The 7687-nt window shown below is 47.0% G+C and overlaps 1 long non-coding RNA gene across 1 annotated transcript in view; it reads left to right on the plus strand.

Moving 5' to 3' along the window:
- Nucleotides 1-1264: 1264 nt before the first annotated feature.
- LOC103691157 (uncharacterized) overlaps nucleotides 1265-7687 on the plus strand; it is a 21519-nt gene continuing 15096 nt past the window's right edge. The window contains exon 1 of the long non-coding RNA XR_015647030.1: nucleotides 1265-1514. This is a non-coding gene — a long non-coding RNA (uncharacterized LOC103691157). The remainder of the gene's footprint in view (nucleotides 1515-7687) is intronic.

The following is a 7687-nucleotide window of genomic DNA, read 5'->3' on the forward strand; positions in this document are numbered from 1 at the left end:
GCTTTGGGGTACTCTGGAGACTGAGTGGGAGTGGCTGCCTCTGCATATACCAACCTCTGGATAGTCCAGGCAAGTTTCTGCTTGACCCTCGCCGGTGCTGATGATATCCAAGAGGAAGCAACATTCTGATCACCAGTGTTTCTGAATGACCTCTTAGTACAATGAATAGCTGACGTGCTTGGGAATCTTCACAAGCAGGATCTCATTCCATCCCCCAGCAGAATCTTCATGGAAAGCACAAGAATAAGGAAGCTCAGAGCTGGGATTTCCACCTCTGCTCAGTGAGTGGCTGTGCTATCCCTCCATCCTCTGAAATGCTCACCATGAAGAACTGCTGCCCTATTCAGGTGGTTCAGTGGGCATCTGTGGTCTTTCCTTGAGTTTCTGATTTAGTTTTAGTTCTCCACTTGGTTGATGCTGACCCTTCACATTTGAATATGAGTAGTTCTGGGGATTACCTTGAGTTCTCCACTCGGAGGTGGTGAGGATGAGGCTGGCCGAGGGAACTACTAATGTGGAAACTTCAAGAAAAGGAGTCTGAGGACATGGACCAAACCTGCTGAGATGACTTTATCCTTGGAAGAAAGGTCACCTTTCTCTTCTGTCCTCTCATTAGCTGTTTGTCCTTTGCCTGGTTGCTACATTCCTGCCTTTGGTGTACTTGGGTAGTGAAGCATCCTCCCTGTTCATCTACAAGTTTCTCTTGTGTTGTGTTTATGATGTATTCAACTTGATGTAGGGCGACTGTGTCCAGTAGAAGACCCAGGGCTATTGTACCAGGAAGGGACAAACAGAAACATCCCATTATCTGGAATTGAGGTTCTAAAAGTGTGTGCCTTACCCCTCTCCCAAAACCAGCACCTACCTGGGGGTGTTTTCAACTGCCCCAGGCTAGTATACTTTCTTGGTTATGTGGCTGGCTTGGATTATTAAAATGACCTTTGAAAGAATTCACAGAGCAGGTCCTCTTCAGGGTTCAGAAGTAATGCATCTGAATCTGAGTTTTCTCTTCCTGAGTTTAATTCTTTAGAACAAAGAGATTATGTCAATGATAAAATCTGTGTTTCCTGTTGGCTTGTGACACTATGGCCTCCTGAACATCTTGGCCTTTCCAAGTGGCATGGGTTGTGTCTGAAGCAATAACAAAGTCACTGAGTGTGGAGAGTTTGGGATCCTGGGGAATGAATGCTGTGAGGTGATTTGCCCGTGTCAGTGCTTGGGGCACATGACGTTTGTGTTCCGGGGCAGGGTGTCATTTCCCATTGAATATTTTGAGCATTTACCCAGCCTTCACTTTGGCCCTGTTTGTGTGTTAAGTGAACAGATGCATCTTTGAGTGGCCCCTCACAACCACCCAAACTGATGTGGCTGTTTTGTTTCTACTCAAAGGAAGTCTGTGGCATCAGCAAACAGGGTAACAGGAGACACAGGGGAGCTAAAGATTTAGAAAAGGACAGGAAGAGCCACCCAGCCAGGCTGACCGGAGCTACTCCAGGACAGGAAACGGAAGCACGGTATGTGGAAATACCTCCTTCTCTTCCTGTCTTGTGTCTGCTTTGACATCTGGTGGCTGGCTCTCCCTGACCCCCACCCCACACAGTAATAATTGCTTCCCTGGGGGGGCAATGGCTTTTTAAAAGGTCTCTGTGTGGACTCACAAGGTACTGCCTGCCCTTCTTTCCTGGTGCAGTGCAAGGGCTGGCAGTCTGTCCCTGACAGTCACACCCAAACACTGAGTTCTCTCTTTGCTCCCTCTCCTGTGAGCTGAGTGTGGCAGAATCTAGTTTGTGTCACTTTACCTCTGAGGAAATGGGAGGGGTGGGTGGAGCAGTCATCAAGCAGCTCTGTTGTTAGGCAGTGGCACCCACTGGTCACAGTGGCCCTTCCTCCTGTTTCTTCATCTCTCCCAGCGGCACTAGGGGCAGGGTTCCTTTCTCTGGCTCAACCCAGGCCTCTCAACGGGCTCTTTCCTGGTACTTCCCTTGACCCTGGCCACGCCCACATGCTTTCTCCTCTTTACTGAATCTCTGTGCCTCCATAGTGTCCCACTTGACTTGGTTTGGATCTTTGGGTGGAGCATCTTGAAGACGACAACCAGAGAACCTTCTTAGCAACCTAAACCTGAGTGTCTTGTGGGAAAGAGAACCCTTGGGATTAGTTTTCATTTCTCAGCATCTGAACCTTGCTCTTGACTAGGAAAATCCCCACTGCTGCTGCCACCACCACAGTGGTGCTGGTGCTGATGCTGGGGGTATAAGAAGAGGTAGCTGCTTCCACCTGGCTACCTAGGGACCACAGACTGTGGGCGTCAGTTGCTAGAGGCAATAAGCATTGAGGGTCTTTGTCAGAGTTATACTGTTCATCTCATCCCAGAATGCATCTTACCCAAATGTGATATCTGGAAAGAAGGGGAGAAGAAAGTGATGGGGGAGACTCCATAAGTGATTCTACTCTTATCCAGGAGATAGAAAAAGATTTAGTAGTGGCCTAATGCAAATAAGGGGAGGGTTTTTAAGTGAGCTACTCACTCGCACAAATCAGCAAAAGTTATGCCCTCTTTACTTCCGGGGATCACCCTAGATCTGATATGTGGTAGGTCAAGAGGGGTGAAGATAAGAGGTTAAAGACCATCCATCTTTCAACTCAGCATCCTAGGTGTGAGGCTTAGGTAGTTAATGGTGGGGCACCTGTATAGCATGCAGAAGACCCTAGATTTAACACACACACACACACACACATTTCCATGTCACTATTTTTCCTCCCCGCTGTGTCATCTCTTCATGCAGTGGACACATTAGCTTGCAAAAGTTAACATTAGCAAAAGTTAAGCGTCATGCAAGTTCTCATTAAGATTTCAAAAGAACCAGGACTGAAGAGATGGCTCAGTGTTCAAGAGCGTTTGTTCTTCCAGAGGACCAGAGTTCAGTTTCCAGCATCCACATGGTGGCTCACAACTGTCCATTCCAGGGGCTCTTGTGCCTCCTGGTGTACATAGAAACATTCAGGCAAAATAAATATCTAAGAACAAAAACAAACAAAACCAGCCACACATATAAAATTCTTTTAATCATCTCAAAGGAAAGAAGAATATAGTTTTTCAGAGGGGAGTGAGTTCTTAACTTGGGACTACACTTTGGGTTATATTAAGGTGACTTCTCCTTTCCTCCTACTGGTGGCTTGATCCCATTTACCTGTAGTTGCCACTGTCTGTGGGGAGTAGCTGCAAGCCCGGGATAGCAGGACTGATAGCAAGCTTTCAAGTACAAGATTCTGGCCCTAAAGAAAGTAGATTTCTCCCAAATGTGAGAATCTTGGAGGTTGGGCGGGGAGCTCTTGCTTCACACCACAGAACAGGAAAGGACACAGCCCAACATAGTAAATCTCCTAGGAGAAGACCAGTCTTCCTCGTGCTGGGGTGAGGGATGGGGCCGAGAGAAGAGACATTTTTGATGGAGGAGACTGTAAGAGAAGACACTATACTGAAAGCGCAGGGAGAGACTGTGAACACCTTAGGTGTGGACATTTCTGATCCCAAGGAAGGACCTGAAAGTGTGCCTTCACCCTCTGTTTGGGAGTCCAGGCAGAGTCCACCGTGCAAGGAAGACCTACATGCAGGCACAGTGCCGTCAAGAAATAGCGGTACGGCACACCTAGGTAGAGAGTTAAATCTGAGACACAGTGGGCCCATCCTGCTCGGTGGTTGTGAGGCTTGGGTAAGATTTACAATTTCCTGTGAGGGGCTGGCAGTAGGGAGCAGCGGAACTAAGACAGCTGAGGGAGAAGATGAGGGGGGCTGGTAGGAGCCAAGATTACCATGGGGGATAAGAAAAGAGCATGGGACCCCAAAGGGTGACCTGTAGGCACCTCCCACATGCTTAGTGGAAACTCCAGGACACTGAGGAGGCCCCAAAGTAGCAGTTTGCTCAGTATGGACAGAAACCACTTCCTAGCCATGTTGGGGGAGGGGGGGCAGGAAGACAGCTTTGAGAGGATAGAGTCCTGAAAGGAACATTAACACTTCGATCAACTTAATTAAATCCTCCATGGCAGAGCAATGATCCCAAGGAGGGTCAGTTTTTAAATGCGAGAGAATTTACTTAAGAGCAGAAAGATTCGTTTGTCTTTGTTGTTGTTTTGTTTTGTTGTTCATTTGTTTTTGTTTTTAGGGTTTGTTTGTTTGTTTTGTGGTGTTTTTTGTTGTTCTTGTTTCAGTAGAAATGGGTCTTTGTGAGTTTGATAGAGTATAATTTAGGATTTCAGCACATGACATGGGTCATGTGCATTTTAAACCTAGCACACCACCTAAAGGGTGATGGTATGACATAGAGTGGGAGAGGTGGCCATGTGCCAGTGTAAGGGTCAGTAGTAGCAGGATTAGTGACTGTCACTTTTCTTTGGAAAGTCTTCCTGGGGTGGGGGTGGGGCACACTTTGTTCAGTGTGTAGTCACTGGAAAACTGTCTATGCTCCTACGCTTCACCCATGCTTCTCCAGGTAACCCAGCTAAGCTCATTGACTTACCGCCCTTCTCCACAAAAAACCCAGGAAGTAGGAAACTAGTTGGAGAGCAGTAGGGATGAGTGGGAGGAGACTAAGAGAAGGGAATGGAGTGGGCAATATAATCAAAATACATTATATAGATGTATGAGTATGTCCCAATGCAACTCACTGTTGCATATAATTAAGAAAACTTGAAAATAACAAGTAAAAACCTCCCTCTGGTGGATCTACAATATATAAAAATCCTTACAAGTCAATAACAGCAAAAATAAGAACAGTCTTGATTTTTGTTTTTAATGGAGCTCAATAGAACGCAATAGGCATTTCACAAAGAAGATGCACGGACTGGCTAATAAGCTCATGAAAAGTGTTTATGACCTCTGATCTCATTAGAGAATTGTAAACTAGAGCGGTGATAAAACTCAGTTCACGTATGACACCATGATCACAGGACAGCCTGTGGAAGTTGCTGAGAAACCAAAGGGGATATGTCACGTGGCTTCATAAGCCGTCGAACGGCTTCTTAGAGTGGTAAGCACATGGTGACCACCTGACCCCATCATCCCACTCTTAGTGACCAACCCTCAAGGAACGGAAGTTTACAGGTGTGCGTGTGTGTGTACAAGAGTGTTCATGGCCTAAAAAATATACAAAGAATTAATTTTTTAAAGTCTATAGATAGGTTAGTAAAAAAAAAATTTACTTGGGGGTTGGGGATTTAGCTCAGTGGTAGAGCGCTTGCCTAGGAAGCGCAAGGCCCTGGGTTCGGTCCCCAGCTCCGAAAAAAAAAAATTTACTTGCCACACAAACATGACAATGTGGCTTCAGGTCCCTGAATTCCAGGCTGAGGGATGAGAACGGCTGTCTTCTGCCCGCCAAACACAGACCACGGTGGTCCTAGGTGTGCATATTTGCATGCAGGCATACTCATGCACACATGTTAATAATAGATAAAATCTAAAAATAAAAAAGAATGTATGTAGGGGTCATACTAAGAATCAGACACTGGAAACACTCTGTCCTGGTTAGATTTTTTCCCCCCTTTGTCAATTTGATACAAGCTAGAGTCATTTGAGAAGAGGAACCACAAATGAGAAAATGTCCCTACCAGCCTGGCCTGTGGGGCATTTTCATGATTGGTGATTGACGGAAGAGGGCCCAGCTCACCCTGGGTGTCGAAGGTGGGTAGTCCAGGCTTCTATAAGAAAGCAGGTTGAGCAAGCCATGGAAAAAGTCAAGAAGCTTTTCCTCAGGGACGGAGTGTGACCCGTCCTTTGTAAGCTGAGAGAAGACGTTGATTTTGGTCAGGTGCTGTTATCGAAGCAGTAGAAACCCTGACTCGTACACACAGCGGAATGCTACTCAGCCTTGCCAAGGCTCCTCATTCTACCCAACACATGGATGAGTCTCTAAAACAATGCTGAGTGAAGAATCCAGATTAAAGACACACACACACACACACACACACACACACACACACACACACTGTATGATGCCACTTCTGAAAGCCTAGAACAAGCAAGAGGCAGCTATACTGATACAAGTTCAAAAGTAGTTGATGCCAGAGATGTTCCAGGATGAACGTATCCTGAACCTTGTTTCCAGGGTTGGTTACATGCTACACACACGTGCTGTACACACATGCTATACACACTGCCAACTCCATTAACCAGAACATGGTAGAGCTGTGTGTTTTATTGTCAGTAAATTATGCTAATATTTATTTTTTTAAAGTAAATATGGACAGGCGGTGGTGATGCACACCTTTAATCGAAGCTCTCAGGAAGCAGAGGCAGGCGGATCTCTAAGTTCAAGGCCAGCTTGGGCTATAGAGTGAGTTCCAGGACAGCCAAGGCTACACAGAGAATCCCTGTCACAAAGAGAGAGAGAAAAGTAAATATCAAATAAAAGCTTAAAGATTTGGCTCAATTTCTTACTGGCACAATTTCTTATAGCATGCAGCCTTCAGCAAGACCCCGCCCCTCCATTCTATCCCCATGCCCAACCCTTGCAGACCCTTGCCTTCCCTCTCATGATTTCTAACTACTCAAGAGTCATCTCCGGTTCTAAACCTCAGCTCTAAATCATAGTTTGCGTGTCTGTCTTTTTCAGCAAAATACGGATGCTTTGAAACCACTTTCCCCTCTAACGGCCTCCTCCTTCCTTGTTAACTCCGTGCTTGGCCATTTCATAAATAATGCAGCTGCCTTTCTTGTTTCAGTTACAAATGCAGCTCGCTCTCTCTCTCTCTCTCTCTCTCTCTCTCTCTCTCTCTCTCTCTCTCTCTCATCAGCCCATCGCCCTCTCCCCAGTGACCTCTCCATTTCTCAAGGCCGTCTAATGGCCATCCTTGCCTTGTTACTTGGATGAGGGGCTCACCTGGCTCCGGGAAGAGCCTCTGCTTGGGGCTTAGCATATTTCGGAAGGGATTCTCACTCTCCTAAGTTTCTTCTGCCAGAGCCAGGTGGCTGCTGGGCTTCCTGCTCTAGCCTGACAGTCTGCACGGGAAGTCCCTTTGTGTGTGTGGTCCTAGGAGATACTCTTTCCGCAGGGTCTGTGCGAATGCCGTGTGGCCAGGGCAATGCCTTCTGTATCAGTTTCCAAATCGCAATGGTCTTGAGCCCGTGCCTGCTGTACTGGAAGAACCATTCTGACAGTCACACTTTCCAAATACTTTCTAGCACCATGCTGACCAGGCGTACAGCTGCCCACACTCAGCAAAGCTGGACGTCTATGAAGCCAAGCCTCCAGCTCCACAGATGGCCTCAGTGAGGTTGAGGCCTCCTTCCTGCCCTCCTCTAAATTGCTCTCCTGGACCTCATTTGGGTAGCAGATAGCAGCACTGTGCCCTGGGCTGGCTCCACCTATGACCAGCATCAGTAAGGTCTACTCCTGAGAGAAGGCCAGTGGGTGAAGCTGAGGTCTCAGGTCAGGCTGACGGCTGGTAAACAGACTTTCCAGAATCAGCCCTATAAGGTGGCACTTTCCGCCTCTAGTTCAAGGTGTTCCTGGCCACATGGGTGAACAGTAAAAGATCGAGTAGGGTAAAGGTTAAGAAGTGAAACCATGGCGGGGGGAGGGGCTCATGAGCTCCTACCCCTAGCTGAGGACTTATTAATAGTTGGTAGCTATTGGAAGAGGGAAGATTAGTTTCTTTAAGGGCATTCCCTTGGTAGGAAAGAATAGGA

Source organism: Rattus norvegicus, chromosome 1, assembly GCF_021556685.1.
Source record: "Rattus norvegicus strain SHRSP/BbbUtx chromosome 1, alternate assembly SHRSP_T2T, whole genome shotgun sequence".
NCBI classification, from domain to species: domain Eukaryota; kingdom Metazoa; phylum Chordata; class Mammalia; order Rodentia; family Muridae; genus Rattus; species Rattus norvegicus.